We start from the raw sequence: 16,885 nt of genomic DNA on the forward strand, positions 1-16,885 counted from the left end.
TTTTAATTGTTTTGATTTGTTATTCCCTTTTGAAGCTAATGTAAATGAGTTGCCAAAAAAAAAAAAAGTAGATAGTTGTATAGGATGCATTAATTTTAAGTACCACTAGTTGAAACTTAGAACACATACCAACCTCGTGGGCATGAGAACCATCAAGTCCATACTCACATGTTCTTGTACCAAAGGAGAAGAAACGATGACTCTCTGTTGTCAGGCTAATCTCAGGGACACCATTAAAAAAGTAGCCCACATGAAATGAGTGATTCTTTTTCTGGTCGATAATTATTGGTCCCAGGTAATCTGACCCTCTCTCTCCTCGGCAGAACATGACTAGGAAAGACCGTTTTATATTCTTTTGTATTACTCTCTATGCCACTTTCCCTAAGTGCTGTAACTTCTTTACTCTCTACGTAATTAAACTGCTCTTCAGCGGTTCAGTTCTGCCCATTATTATTAACAAGGCGTTTTTGAAAGTTGTCTTCCCCTTTGCCTCAGTGGCAAGTCTAGAATCTCTGCTTCACAGAAGTTCTCTCCTTGTGCCGTGTTTCTGGAACATGGTGCTGGCGTCAGGTGGGAGGGGCCACATAAAACTGGAAGGGGCAGAGAGAAATTTGTTTAGTACCTACACCATGCCAGACCTTTGCTCGGGGCTTACACACGCCATCTCATTTGATCCACATCATAATATTGGGAGCAGATATTATCACCTCCTTGCAAACGAAGATACAATCTCAGGTTGAATAAATTTGTTCAAGCTCACACAGCCAGGAAATGGTAGATCGGTGACTTAAATGAAGTCCAGAGCCTGTAATCTTTCCATGACTACTTCCTGAGGTCCTCGTCCTCTGTCATTTGTTGGTTCCTGCATGCTTTCATCCTTGCACTCAGGCACTCCGTCATTCATTCACTTAGCAAATGTTTATTAAGTGCCTGCACTGTGTCGGGCACTGAGCTGGGACCCGAAGATACAAAGATGAATCAGACTCTGTTTCCCCTGTTACATCACAGTGGAGGACATGGTCGAGCCAACAGTGACACACTGTAGACATGCATGACTGCAAAGCCCCGTATGCATACATGTGCATGGGTGTGCACAAGCTCACTGGGGGGGGTCCTTGCACTTTTCTCCCTGAAAAATGTTAACATTCACCTGTTCATAAAAGTTAGCATTCCCTTTCCCTATCCCTGCTCTGTCTGTTTAAATTCATTCTCTATGCCGCAGCCAGAGTGGTTTTTTTTCCAGATGCCTATCTGCTTCAATCACTTCCCTGCTTGAAACTCCTTGATGGCTCTTAATGGCCCCAGGATAGAGTGCAGATTTCTTAGCAAGCCTTCCTAGCCACTTCTTGATCAGCCCTGCCTCTCTCCCTCTGCTGGGAGGTGCTTGATTTAGCTAGCTGGGATTTCTATGATGCTCTCATGTTACAATCCCAACTTCTGAGCCCAGCATCATCTTGCACCACCAAGACTTTGATCCAGCTCTACTGAACTTGTGAATCTAAGAGATCTGAAAACGTGCCCTGTTTCTCTGAGCTCTGGCATTTGCTCTGGGTGTTCTCTCTGCCTGGACTGTCCTCCACCTTCCACCCCCCACCTCCTGCTTGACCTTCTTGTCTTCTTTCACTGTCACCTCCTGTGGGAACAGTCCCTGACCCCAGCACCTTGGTCCAGGGCCCCTGTGTGTTCTCACCTCTGTCTGCATGACCCGTGAGGGCATTTACACGGAGTTTTACAACCTTCTGTAGATTTGTTTATCTCCTTGCTTGGCCTTAAAGTGCCAGGGGCTCGATCTCGTCCTCTCTTGAGTCCTCAGCAACTGGCACTCTGAAGGCACATAGTAGGAGCTTAATAAACATTGTGTAAGTGGATCATAAATTTATACACTGACATGAAGGAAATAAAAACTTTGTGACTTCATACAAACAAGCATTAAAAAATGGTTAGTTTTACTTTCTTGTATTTTTTCACAGTCCGATGGTTAACTTACTGTGTCAACTTGCCTGGATCATAGGATGCCCAGCCGGCTGGTTGAATGTGATTCCTGGATGTGTCTGTGAGGGTGTTTCTGGAAGAGATTAACATTTGAATTGGTAGACCGAGTAAAGCCTCCCCAGTGTGGGTGGGCTTCATCCCATCTGTTGAGGGCCTGGATTGAACAAAAAGGTGGAGGAAGGGGTGCCCGGGTGGCTCAGTCAGTTGAGTGTCTGACTCTTGATTTCAGCTCAGGTCATGATCTCAGGGTCCTGGGGTTGACCCCTGCGTAGGGCTCTGCAGTCAGTGGGGCGTCTGCTTGAGATTGTCTCTCTCCATCTCCCTCAGCCCCTCCCCACTGTGTTCTCTCTCTCAAAAATAAAAAAAATCTTAAAAAAAAAAAGTGGAGGAAGGGAAGATTCACTGTCTGCCTGACCACTGGGCTGGGACATTGATCTTCTCCTGCTGTTGGCGCTTCTGGTTCTCAAGCCTTCAGACATGGGATGGAGTCTACACCATCCGCTCTGGCTCTCGGGCCTTGAACCTGCACCACCTGCTACCCTGAGTCTCCAGGTTTCAGGCATCAGATTATGGGACTTCTCAGCCTCTGTAGTCACTGAAGCCAGTTCCTGATAATAAATCTAATATATAATATCTATTAAATATAATATATGTATATATATATATATCCTTTTGGTTCCGTTTCTCCAGAGATCCCTGCTACACATGGCTAAATTGGTTGATCTACACCTGGCCTACAGACACAAGAAAGAGTACAAGTTAAAAATGTTGAGAAGCAGCGCAGAGGAAGGGAGGAGGCATGGGAAAGGCAGTGTGTAATTTATTGAGATGAGAATACTAGAATCTTTTGTCCCATAGCAGAGCATGCTGTGATTAACAAATAGGAAACAACACAAGCCCACCCATGCTAATGAAACAGCAGAGACATTTCTCTATAAAATCATGGCCAGCCACAGGAGTGACTATGGAACCAAAGGAAGATTTCATTCCCCAGTTTGAAGGAGGACTAAGAAATGGTGCATGCTACATTGACTCAGTGGTAAGGACAAAGTGGGAAGGGCTCCTGGGAACTGGGGACAGCTCCCGGGAGGATAGTAGGTTTGCCTGGTTGGAGTTGAAGTTCCCCTTGGGAGGAGGAGAGGTTGGTAGAGACTTAGCAAAGGGTCTTGGCAGGTGGGTTGAGCCGTCTGCCACACAGCCCAGTTATCTGGGCGCCGAGCAGAACCCCGAACATCAGACCCCAAGAACAGTGCCGTCATTTGTTTATTGTTTTTTGTTGCTTTCTCTGTCCACACAGCGTAGTAGATTGATTCAGTGTTTTGTTTCTAGATCGGCTTTAAGGAAAATCTACTATGGGTTGAAAGGTGCTGGCTTTATTGTGAGAGTGAAGAGAAAAAAAAAATGGTGAGATGCTCCAGTGAGAACCACGTTCACACTCTGGAGCCTGGCTCACTTGTCTCAGCCTTTCCCAGAATTCAGGTGAATGAGAAGGTGCGGAATCCTGCAGTTAAAATAAGAAAAGACAAGTAAACCCCCCCCCCAAAATAAACAAAAGCTTGTCTCTTGAGCTCCCTTGGAGGAGGGCAGCGAGGGCTCACAGCCACCCTGTCATTAATTCTCTGCAAGTATCTACAGCCTTTTCCAGACAGCCACATTTTTCCACTGACAAACATTTAATTCTCAATGACATTTCTCCATCATTATAAATAGCAGGGAGTTTTTAATCATTTTTTAAGTGCCAACGTTTTTTCGCCCAGTGGGGCGATAGCGGTTTGAGCAAAGCCATTTGGATCCCAAAACAGATCGATTGGCAAGTCTTATGCTTGGCTCTTCGAAGAGAACTGCTGATTTTAGCACGTTAGGAAGTTTCACAAGGGTGTACATTTTCATATTTTTCTCCTGTCGGTAGTTTCCATGGCACCAACATTTTTGTGTCGCAGTCGACATTCCAGGGCAGCCCCGATTACCTCTAAGGGTGTGATACATTTAGAAAAAATTACCAAAAGGAAATTAGTTCCAAATTCCCTGTAGTTATGGGGAAATCCCAAGCCCTGGCGGAGAATGTTCCAGAGTCACCCGGCGAGCATGCGACGCGGCACCTGTTGGGAGCCCGTCGTCCCAGACCCTGGACACACCTGTGGCTTCGCTCTGTCGCTGTCACGTGGTCTGGGAGGAAGCATATGGACAGAGCGCCTGTCTCCTTCTGTTGGTCGGCCCTCTATCCCCTCCTGTCCCTTGTTCCTCTTTTATGTACTGGTGAGTGATGTGTGTTATTAATAAAACTTGGGAGAAAACACCATGTATGCAGTGAGAAGATTACATTTGGTGAGTGCTGATGATCATTCTCAGCACTGCTTCAAAAATATATATTGTAATGAACTCTTCTCGGCTAAAATATGGCCATACACGATCATAATTCCGGCTTCTGTGCTGCTGTGATTTCGTGGCTTTACTTTATTGCTCCCTAGTCTCCAGTGGGATGAAGAGATCGAGCTTATTTTCTTTTTGAAATGTTTTGGGAATATCAACAAATAGTTTGTAAAATGCCTTCAGGAAGGTAGAAGTGAGTGTTGGGAGGGGGAGTAATGATGGCTGGTTGGGTCTGGGCAGCAGTGGGCCTTGATGGAGGTTTTTTGGGGTTTGTTTGTTTGTTTTAGTTTCTTAAATAACGGCTTTATTGAGATACAAATTGTATATCATAAAATTCACCCATTCAGAGTGTACAATTGGATTTTTTTGGTAAGATTTGATTTATTTATTTGACAGAGAGATCACAAGTAGGCAGAGAGGCAGGCAGAGAGCGAGGGGGAAGCAGGCTGCCTGCTGATCAGAGAGCCCAATGTGGGGCTCGATCCCAGGACCCTGGGATCATGACCTGAGCCGAAGGCAGAGGCTTAACCCACTGAGCCACCCAGGCGCCCCCAATTGGATGGTTTTTAATATGTTCGTAGAGTTACCCAACATCCATACTGTATCATTTTTAAAATATTTTCATCATCTCCAAAATAAATCCTATACCCCCCTAGTAGTTTCTGTGTTCCGTCTTCCTCCTGGTCCTGGATAAACACTGATCTACCTTCTGTTTCGGTGGATTTGTATATTCTGAGAATTTCATGTGAATGAAATCATACAATCTGTGGCCTTCTGTATATAACTTTTTTTTTTTACTTAGCGTGGTATTTTCAAGGTTAATCGGTGTTTTCGCAAATATCATCAGTAATTCATTCCTTTTTGATTGCTGAATAATATTCTCTGTGTGTATAGAACACATTTTGTTTATCCATTCACCGGTTGCATGGTTTCCATTTTTCCGATAATGTGAATAATGCTGCTATGCACATCCATGAAAGGTTTTGTGTGGACATGTTCTCAGTTCTCCCTAGGATTGGAATGGCTGAGTGATATGGAAACTCTGTGTTCACTCATTGAAGGAACTGCCAGTGTTTTCCCAGAGTTTCTGAAAGCACTGTTTTACAATCCTACCAGGAGCATGTGAAGGTTTCAGTTTCTCCACATCCTCATTCGTACTTGCTATTGTCTGTCTTTTTTATTTTAGCCATTCTAGTGGATATGAAGTGGTATCTCACTGTGGTTTGGGTTTGCATTTCCATGGTGCCTAATGATGTAGGGCATCGTTTCATGTACTTACTGACCATCTGTATGGCATCTTTAGAGAACTATCTGTTCAATTCCTTTGCTCATTAACATTTTTTAAACCAATTTTATTTTTTAGAGCAATTTTAGGTTCACAGCAAAATTGAACTGAACGTAGGGGATTTCCCATATACTCCCTGCCCTCACACACGCATAGTCCCACCCCCATCAAATCCCACCAGAGTGCTACATTTGTCATAATTGACGAACCTACATTTAACATCATTATCACTCAAACTCTATAGTTGACATAGGGTTTACTCTTGGTGTTATAAATTCCATGGGTTTTGACAAATGTATAATGACATCTATCCGTCAGTGTAGTATCTATCATACAGAGTTGTTTCACTGCCCTATGAAAATTGTTTCATGTTGCCTCTGTTCATCCTGGTTGTCCCCCTAACTCCTGGCAGCCACTGATCTTCTCTCTGTCTCCTTAGTTTTGCCTTTTCCAGAATGTCATTAATTGGAATAATACCATATGTAGCCTTTTCAGACGGGCTCTTTTGACTCAGTAATATACATTTAAGTTTCCTCATGTCTTTCCACAACGTAACCCCTCACTTCTTTTTAGTGCTGCATGATACTCCATTGTCTATGTGCACCACAGTTTATCTATTCACCTACTGAAGGATGTATTGGTTGCTTCCAAGTTTTGACAAAGAACACTGCTATAAATGTCTGTGTACAAGTTTTTATGTGTGGGCATAAGCTTTCAATTCATTTGGGTAAATGTAACAGAGTACATTTGACAGATCATATGACAAGAGTAAGTTAACTTTTGTAAGAAACTTCCACACTGTCTTCCAAAGTGGCTGTACCATTTTGTAGTCCAGCCAGCAATGAATGAGAGCTCCTGTGGCTCCACATCCGTGCCAGCATTTGGTGCTGTCAGTGTTTGAATTTTTACCATTCTAATAGGCTTGTCATGGTATCTCCTTGTTCCCTTTGGTTATTTAAAAAATTGGTTTATTTGTCTTTTTATTGAATACAAGTCCTGATCAGATGGCTTATAAATATTTTCTCCTGCTGTCATCTTTCCACTTCTTGTTGGTATCATTTGAAGTACAAATGTTTTTAATTTTGATCAAGTTTGAGTCAACCTTTTTTGGTCACTTTTGCTTTTGGTGTCATATCTAAGAAGCCACTGCCTAATCCAAGGTCATAAAGACGTACTCCTAAGTTTCTTCTAAGAGTTTCATGGTTTTAGCTCTTTCGGATTGGTAATAAATTTTGAATTTATTTTTTGTATATGGCATGAGGTAGGGGGGTCCGACATCATTCTTTGCAATGGGGATATCCAGTTATTCTAGCATTGTTTATTGAAATGATGATTATTTCCCCACCCTTGGCACCCTTGTCAAAAATCAGTTGATCATAAGCATAACAGCTTCTGGACTCTTGATTCTATTCCATTGATTTGTATGTTTGTTCTTACACCAGTACCACAGTCTTGACTGATTATGTAGTTTTATAGTGAGCTTTGAAATCAAGAAGTGTGAGTACTCTGACTTTTTTTTCAAAGGTTGTTTTGGCCATTCTGACTTCCTGAGTGGAGTTTTCAATGCTAGAATGCCACTTCCACTGAAGATTCTGGCTGCAAGAAGAAGGAGGCAGAGTTGGTGTCTGGCAGAGAGGATAGTGAACGAGTATAGTACACTGCATTGTGATTTAGTGGTTTGGTCAGGTGTCCATGGTAACCCCAGGTGTTTCAGTAGGTTCCTTGCATTCTAAGTGAAATATCTTTAACCACTGCTACCATCCCCCAGCTTTTCATGGCATAGGGGAGCTGAAAGCCCTTGTCAATACTTCTTTGAACATTTTTAGGCTCATGATCCCAGGATCTCTGTCTCTAGCACCTGCTCCTGGGTGAGGTATCTTGGATTCTTCCCCAAGTCATACTTGGTGGCACACTTAGGCACTTCAGGAGTGCTACGAGTCATGCAACCATGCCAAACAATTTGAAACTTTGGTAGACTTTATGAAAATTGGAGGTTGCCCTGAAATAGTGGTGCAGGCTATGGCATTCTCCCATCTCACTTGCCCCTTTTCTTCTCCTCAGGATCTTCACTCCACATCTTTCCATGCCTATTTCTAATTTTTGATGCTCAGTTGATGCAAACAACTGTCCTCTTTCTTGGAAGCCTCACTGTTAGGTTTGAGGATACAACTTTTAGCCCAAGGGCTCAGGAAAGCCTTCATCCAACAACAGAAGTTTTCTCTCTAAGAGAAGTTCTTCTTATTATCTGCTGAAAGAAAAAACCCTATTTGCAACTGCTTTCACATGTTAACTCACAATGAAGTCTATCAGTCCTGTTGAGGAATTTTTTAGGCAGATGCAGATCTGGTATAGGCTCTGGTAGGCAGGAATAGGGAGCTGGGTTTCTGAGATCCCTTCTGTGAGTCTGTGAACCCTTGATTTCCCTATCAGAGTCTCTTGAACATTTTCAAGAATGCTACCGGACCACGGCTTTAACATAGAAGGTTGTGTTCTCTTGTGTAAAAAGTCTGGAGTTAGGCAGCCCAGAGCTGGAAAGCAGGCTTCTTCTGTTCTGTTGCTCAGTTATCTTTAGAGTACTGCCTCATGACCCAAGATGACTGCTTGAACTCTCTGTATCACATCTACATTCTTTTCAGCCGGAAAAAAAGGAGACAAAAGCAATGCTTCCTCCCTTTAAGGATACTTCCACCTACATTTGATTGACCAAACACAGTCATATGGCCACACAAACAAGGAGAGCAAGAACTGTAATTCCAGGGGCCATTTGCCCAGCTAAAATCAGAGTATTCTAATACTAGGGAGGAAAAGAAATGGCATTAAGGAAGACAGCCAGGAGTCTCTGCCACACACTCCGAGAACAGAAGAGAGGGATCTCAGGCTCTGGAGAGTTCAGTGCAGACAGGCCCAAAGAGTGGCTGCCTGCATATAAAAAAAACAAAAAAACAAAAAAAACCTTTTCCTTTTATTATTAAAATTCTGTGCACATTTTGCATAACGCTCAAGTTCCCTGTACTGTAAAATCTAATACGTAAAATCGGTGCTTTGGAAAGATTTGCTGCAGTGGCTCTACCCATTTCCCACCATGCCTCTGCTTACCCCCAAGGCTGCATTTCCAAGGCTGCATTGAGAGCAGGGCTTTCTCTGGACTTGCTGATAACACTTGACTCCCACTAAGCCTGGCTTTAGCATCATTAGGCTCTGTGAGAGCTGGTATTTAGGGCATTCAGATCTAATATGTGACCACAAGCAAGAGAGGGACTGCCTTCGAAATCAGGCACCCCATAAATTTCCAAACTTGAAATACAGTGCAAGGTATAAAATAGGGTCATGAGAAATGTTTGTTGAAAGAACAAGTTAATTAACTGTACCTGCAGTTCAGACTTGCATGGCTGTGGCCATAGTGTCTTTTTGAGGCTTCTCTGGTGCCTGTTTGATTGATTTATTTGACTAACCGTCCAACAGTTATTGAGGATCTCACAAGTGCCAAGAAATCAAGGATTTGGGAAATCAAAGATGAATAATCATAGTGTCTACTTTCAAGGAACTTCCACCTAGTAGGAAAGGCAGAAAGCAAATAGAAAACTCAATGTAGTGTATTAAATGCTGAGGAAGCACATAGGAGGGGTACCAGACCCAGTCCTGGGAGATCAGGGGATCCTTCCTGGAGTAGGTGATGCCCACGGTAAGTCCCGAAGTTTGCACAGAAGTCATCTCTGCATTGAAGGGAAGAGAGAAAAGGTTGTGTGAAGTTTTACTGGGGAGAGGAACTATCAATACTTTAGCCAGAATAAAATTATCTTCTCAGGGCCTCTGTTTATTATTTCTGTCCTTTGGCCAGCAGAGTTCTGTAGTGCCCTTTGCCTAAAGAACAAGGTCTCCACTTCAGATAGTGCCATTCAAAGCCGTCTACCCACTTGGTCTTCTACCCATGCTCTGGTGTTCTCATATGGGATTATCCCCCATTCCCTGAACATGTTCCTCATTCTCCCATCTTGGCTGACTATATATTCTTTATCTAGACTAGCCTTTCCTCCCTTCTCCACTGGCCAAATCTTCATCTCCTTTTGGAAAGTCCTAAATAAGAAGGCACCTTGTATGCAAAGTCTTAACTCACCTTGTCCCGAGCTGGGCTTGCTTTGCCCACCTCTGTGGCCCCAGAGCATGTACAGCGTCAATCATGTTCAGTCGTGTGCCGTAGTCATACATTCGTATCTCTTGCCTGTTGCTCTTCTGTGAGCAACATGAGGGCAGGGACAGAGGCTGATTCATACTTACGTCCCACATGGTACCCGCCGCGTGAGAGACTTTTACCAAAAGAACCATTGAAAGAACACCCATTTTTAAACTCAAGTCTGGGCCCAGCGCTCCACTCGGGCAAGAACACAGTGCCATAGGGAAGCCCTTTAGCCTCCTGGGCCTCCTGATTTCTTCATTTGGAAAAAAGAGACAAGAGAGGAGTGGGTTGGAAGATTAAATGAAATAATATACTTGAGTTTGTCCTGCATAGAAACTGGCCCAGAGGAGGTGCTCAGCAAACACCTGCCCAGTGAAATGGGCTGCGATCCATTGCCGCTCAGTTTGCGTGGATCCTGCTTTTTCCAGGCAGACAGTGTTAGGGCTTGTCTGACTCATAAACACTACAGTGTGAGGAGTGGTGTTGGAATTCTAATCATTTGGTGTTGCAGACTTTTTTTTTTAATTAAGGAGTGTTGCAATATTTTAAACTTTCAGGGGAATAACCAAGGCAGTTGAAAGTCTGACAAAATCTGTATCTTTAGGGCAGGTGATGCTGAAAACTCTGTGTGTGTGGGTTTGCCGGTTGCCGCTGTGGAACTGGGAGTGTTGAAAGCGACGAGGGTAAAGAAGCAGGCGTGTCTCATTCGCTTGCCATAATTTTCTGAGCAGAGGGGCTCTGGGCTGCACATCCCCACTCACGCCGATTCCCACTTCTCTCCTCCTGCTTGACATCGCCGTGATCCACATATGTAGGGAGCCCGTCCTGGCTCTCCTGGTTCTGTGCCATTAGTGTATGGATGCATATTTATTCATTTCTTACTTAGCCTTGTTCCAAAAAAGAACTCGCTGTGGTGAGCATATAAAATTCAGCCTATGTCCCCCCAGGGTAACGCAGCTTAAGCAGAGGTACAGATCGGAAATCGCCTGGCAAATTTTAAAAAGATACAAACTCCCTGCCCCCTCCAGGTTGTGAAGCATTAGATCTGGGGTGGGCCTGGGCACATCTGGAACTTTAAAAAAAAACCCCACAGGTGCCCATCCCTGGCTGGGAAGCTTTGCTCTAGATTACCCAAGCGGTCTTTCAAAACTTGGAAACTGCACGCCAGAGCCACAGCCTAGCCGGCGACAGAGTGGGAGAAGTGAGTTCGAGCCCCACTCCAGAAATCTGTTACTGTGTGGAATGTGGCAAGCCGCCAAGCGGGTGGCTTTAAAGGGAAGGAGAATTTGCATTTTTGTTGAAGGAGAAGTTTACTCTGCAATCAGGGGGCTGAGCTAATGAGCACACAGCCCATGCTGATGAAGGAAGGAGACATTTAGATGAATGAAAGGGTGGTGTGCTCACTGAGAAAACTTGCCTTCCTCTCTCACTGTGGACAGCAGAGAGGCTGAGGCCAGGTAGTGGGCTAGAGAGAAGCTCTACTTGGGTAAACAAAGAGAGGTTATCCAAGAAAAGGAGGAACAGGTAGATGCTATAGGGGCCGGAATCCAGAGCCCGTTAGATGCACTGAATCAGATCATGTCACCCTTCTGCTTGAAACTCGCCAGTGGATTCCCGTTGTACCTGGAATGAAATCCACGCTCTGTGCCATGGCCTATTGGCACCTACCTATCCTGCCCCATCCTCCTCCCCCCACCTCTTCTCAGGGTTCAGGTCTAAGCTCAGATGTCACCTTAGTGAAGCCTATTAAAAGTAACCTTCCCCAGTGTTACTTTGAAACACATTACCTTATTTTATTTGTGTTTTCTCGTAGAATTTATCACTATGTAAAAATTTCTCATTTATTTACTTATGTGTTATCTGTTATCTGTCTCTCCTATTAGAATGCAGGTGTCATGAGAGCAGACCTCTGTACCTCACTCATTATGTACCCCTGGTTCCTGGAACGGTACTAGCCACAGAGCAGGGACTCAAGAAATAAGTGCTTGAGTGAATGAATGAATGGAAGGATGGATAAATGAATGAATCCAGATTCCAGATCTCAGACCAGTACACTGGAGCCCAGAGGCCTGGGGGCCCAGAATAAAGTTCTGGCAGCTTGGGGTCAGCCACCAGGCCAAAGGCAGTAATGCACCAGAGCTACATCCCCTAAGAAGAGAGCAAAGTGAGCTCCTTCCTGGAGGAATCCCCCTACAGCCTCCCACTTGGGACCTGCGTTCTGGGCCCAAGGAGAAGAAGGTAGTGTGTCCACAGGGTAGAAAGGTCACCCTCACTTGAGGTGTACTAGGAAGGGGAGCCGGGCAGTCTCTTTCCAACATCTCTAAGAGTACAAATGTACAGTTAGCAAGATGTAGAAATCCAATGAGGTATGACTCACAGAAATGTTCTCTCTGACCTTCTGCCCAGCGGGATGGAACATAATACATTTCAAGATGTAAGATATTTAATGTGGGTTTTTTAGAAAGGCACCATGATGAATAATGTGTGGTGGAGTGTGCCTGTGTGGGGTACCCAGGAACGAACACACACACACAGACACACACACACGCATGCACATCTGTTTGCACACAGTTCTCTTTGGCTAACTTAACTTTTTGGGCTGTATTAAGGTGCCACTCATTTTGGGAACCACTGGGCACCAGGTGAGGGTCTATCCTTTAGATTGCTATGTGCACATTCTACCCTTCAGTTACCTACTTCCTCAGTCCCCTCCCCTGGACTGTGAGCTTCTCAAAGGACTGTGTTATTTGTCTTCCTATGCCTTTACCCCAGCACTGTGTCTGACCCACAGTCGGTACATAATACGTGTTTGTGGAACGCACAAATGCATGCGCAGATATTTGCATGCAGGAACATATGTTCATGGAACCAGGAAATGGCCCCAGGGGCACAGGGCACCTGCAGTACTAAAGCAGTGTTCTGTGGGAGCCTGTGTGGTGTAGGTAAGATGAATGAGCCGCATTTGGACAGCACGCCAAGGTTCAGCCAGGGTGGGGGGTGCTGGCTTGTCATGTAGAAGGAGAGGCTTGAGGTTTTCTCTGGGATTTACTTCCTTACAATAAAAGGGCACAGAGGGTAAAATTACCCCAATAACATTCAGGTCATTGTCTTCCAAGTTAGGCACGTTGCCCTGACCTTGAGCTCACCGATGACCTGGTGTCATTACCCCACCACCTGCAGGTCTGTGGCAGCAGCTGCCAGCAGAAACCATGCTAACAGGGTTTGAGAGAGGTGAGTTTTGTTCCAGCCTACTGGGCATGGGTGGCTTTGCAGCCCACAGACTGGGCAAGGATTTCTGCAAAGCTGTGTCTTGCAGGGACTTGCAGTGTTGTCTTGGGAGAAACACAGATTGGCTTGAACTGGTTGAGGGGAGGAACAGAGAGAAAGAGGTTTTTCAGGCTTTGCGGAGCTGTGATAACCACATGGAGCAGATTTCCTGAGATAGGCTCTGCCTGCAGAAGGCTGCATAGCAACAAGGGAGGGTCGATGGGGACTTCTCCATTTCTGTCCTTGTAAAGAGCTGGTCACAGATAGTAATGGCATTTTCTCATCTGATTTTTATAATGTCCTTCCTGTGAAGAGTAACCTGTGATTTTGCTTTATATGAATTGGTGGAATGCCTACAGTCCCAAACCCTTTCCTTGAACTACCTCATTCAGTCCTCACTGTATTTTTATCCCCATTTTCACAAATGAGGAAGCTGAGTCTTCGAAGGGTTAATAAGCATATTCACCATAAAGTCACTCACTCAGTACATGACAGAGCCAGCATTTGAACCCAAGGCAGGTAATGAGTTAACGGGACACCCATGAATTTGCAAAACTTCAGATTTTTCTTTTTCAACAAAGATCACTATAGTGTCTTTGTCCTCTTTGCCTTTGTTTGGGTGGAGAAGTGGTGTAGCCAAGGGCATGGGATTGGAAACCTCCGTGGATTTGCCAGCCAGAGTCTGGAAGTGTTGGGGGGCCTTGGAGGCAAGAGCCCTCAGCTGGTCTTGTGGCAACTGGGGAGGCTCTGAGGCAAGGCCAGAGGGCACTCAAGCCACACACAGACCAGCTGGGAGCCACCACCTGGTCTCTTCTTGAGGGTCTGTGATTGGCTAGTATTAGGAAGAAAAGCCAGAATATGGAATTTACAGATGGCTTGTGGAGGGATGAGTCTGGGGGACATCCAGGTGGAGAGAGGTTGGCAAAGAATGAAAATAAATCTTCAACCAAAAAGTAAGGCAGCAGTGGGCAGGAGGTCTGGGTTGCCCAGGGGACAAGCTGGTCCTTGAAGTGGTTGAAACAAAGAGAAAGGGGAAGCGCCAGGAATAGAATGGGAAATCAGTGGGGAATTTAAACACTGAATTAGAAAATCTGAAATGAAACCAGTGTTGGGGGACAAGGCTTCTCTATGTATTGGCATAAAAGAGAGAGCTTGTGATTCTCAGACCTCGTCTCCTGTTGTTAAGAGCATAGTGGTAGATGTGGAAATTGAATTGAGATGTGTGGTTTTGGCAGAATTGTTGGGAGGGAAAATGGGCTAATGCTGGTCCCATTTTGACAGAGAATTAAGCTGATTTTAAAAGACAAAGAAAGTAAGAAGAAAAGGTAGGACTGTTAGGACCAAGAGAGGCTGAGAACTCTACTAGGGTCTCCATTGAAAAGTTGTAATGTGCGTGGCAAGGCAGCTTATTCCAAAGACTGGGCTACCAGAAACATCCTGTTAGCTTGTTTTCCTAAATCAAATTAGATTTGGTTGCAAGCCTCCATTTATCAGGATGGAGAGAGGGTTCATATTAATGGTGTACATGTGGATTTTTAAAAAAACAGCTTTATTGAGATATAATTTATATACCATGCAATTCACCCTTGAAAGAGTATAATCCAGTGCCTTTTAGCATATACACAGAGTTATACAACCATCACAATTTTAGAACATTGCATTACTCTAAAAAGAAATCCTGCTCCCATTAGCAGTACCCTAATCCTCCCAGTGCTCGGCAACCACCAGTCTATTTTCTGTCTCTGTGGATTTGCTGATTCTGGACATTTCACTAAATGGAACCATACAATATGTAGTCCTTTGTGACTAGCTTTTCACTTAGCGTAATATTTTCAAGGTTCATCCATGTCATAGCAAGACCTGAACCTCATTCCTTTTTATGGCTGAACACTACTCCCTCGTGGGCCTATGCCTCACCCTGTTTACCCATTCACCAGCTGTTGGACGTTTGGGATGTTCCCACCTTTCCTTTATTATGAATAATGCTGCTATGAACATTCACGCACAAGTTTTTGAGCGGATCTGTGTTTTTGTTTCTCTTTGTTATATTCCTAGAAGTGTGATTCTTGGGTCATATAGGAACTCTTATGTTTGGGGTTGTTTTTGTCCCTAAGGTTGTAACAGAGTTACAAGGGGTTATGTGTACATTTTGGGGAAGGACCTCTGTACTTCGATCCACACGAACACCACAAGATGCTCATTGCCCAAATCCATGTGGTTCCTTTGAAAATCATTCGTTCTGCTATTTCCTGGGGCCTCATAATCCCTCGGTGCCAAACTCTGCAAAGGGATGGCCGCTGTTTGCCAAGGCTGGCGTGCTTTCAGTTCTCGTGCTTGGCAGCCGTGTGCTACCCCATCGGAAGCCCAGCTACCACCTAGGGGATCACGGGGAAGGAAGAATCTGCCTTGGCTGCTGCTTAAGGACGCAGCACCATTACCATCCTCCACTAAATCCGCCATCCGCAACTCACTTCTTTACCTGTATAACTGCACCAGTGTTGAGCTTTCCCATTTATAGTTATTTATTCAGGAACACATTAAAGGTTGTTTTACTTTGTTTTGCTTTAATGGCTAGAGTTGGTACATTTGTCTCTCTCTTTTTTCTCTCCTCCTCCTCCTTCTTTTGTTTCATGTTTAGACTTCCTTTGTGTTAAGTGGACCATCTTCTGTGGCGCACTTCATGAATAGAATCTGGACTTTTTGTGTATATTTGCCAGTTCTTAAATATGCTGTTTCGAATAGTGAAAGTTTTATCAGTTATGTTTGTCGTTAATGTCCCATTGATCTTTTCTCTTTGGTTTATGTAGTAGTAAGACCACTCTCGCATCTTTATCAGATAGTTTAATACATATTCAGTTTACCCTTGACCAACCCAGGGTTTGGGGCACCAATTCCACACAGCTGAAAACCCACGTATAACTTTTGACTCCCCAAAAGCTTACCTACCAATAGTTTACTGTTGGCCAGAAGTCTTACTGATAACACAATTTATACATATTTTGTATGTTTTATTACTATATACTGTATGCTTATCATAAAATAAGCCAGAGAAAAGAAAATGTTATTAAGAGAGTCACAAGGAAGAGAAAATACATTTACGGTACCATAGTGTATTTATGGAAACAAATCCATGGGTAAGTGGACTCTTGCAGCTCAAACCTGTGCTGCTCAAGGGTCAACTGTAGCTTAAATCAGTTTTAATACACAATTTGTTGCCCTGTTTGAGATTTGTTATTTTGTATCACCAAGACCTAAGGCACAATAGATCATTTTTAAGTTGGCATTTCACAGTGGTTCTTTTTCACACTTTTTAAAAAAATATTGAAGGATATTTGAGACAGTGTTATATTAGTTTCAGGTTGCAACATTCCTCCTCCTCCTCCTCCTTCTTTTGTTTCATGTTTAGACTTCCTTTGTATTAAGTGAACCATCTTCTGTGGCGCACTCAAAAAATTAAAAATAGAAATATTACATGATCCAGTAATCCCATTACTGGGTATTTACCCAAAGAAAACAGAAACACTTACTTAAAAAGATATATGCACCCCTGTTTATTGTAGCATTATTTACAATAGCCATGATATGGAAGCAACCTAAGTGTCCATCACAAGATCAATGGTTAAGCAAGATGTGGTATATCCATATTGGAATATTACTCGGCCATAAAAAGAATAAGATTTTACCATTCATGGCTACATGGATGGACCTAGAGGGCATTATGCTAAATGAAGCAAGTAAGTACATCAGAGTAAGACACATACCATGTAACAAACAAAATAAATGAACAAATAAACCAA

General features: G+C 43.8%; 1 protein-coding gene across 2 annotated transcripts in view; it reads left to right on the plus strand.

Moving 5' to 3' along the window:
* KIAA1549L (KIAA1549 like) overlaps positions 1-16,885 on the plus strand; it is a 249,203-nt gene that overhangs the window by 78,578 nt on the left and 153,740 nt on the right. The gene's annotated exons all lie outside the window — the stretch shown is intronic.

Source organism: Lontra canadensis, unplaced genomic scaffold (assembly GCF_010015895.1).
Source record: "Lontra canadensis isolate GAN:19392208 unplaced genomic scaffold, GSC_riverotter_1.0 scaffold118, whole genome shotgun sequence".
NCBI lineage: Eukaryota > Metazoa > Chordata > Mammalia > Carnivora > Mustelidae > Lontra > Lontra canadensis.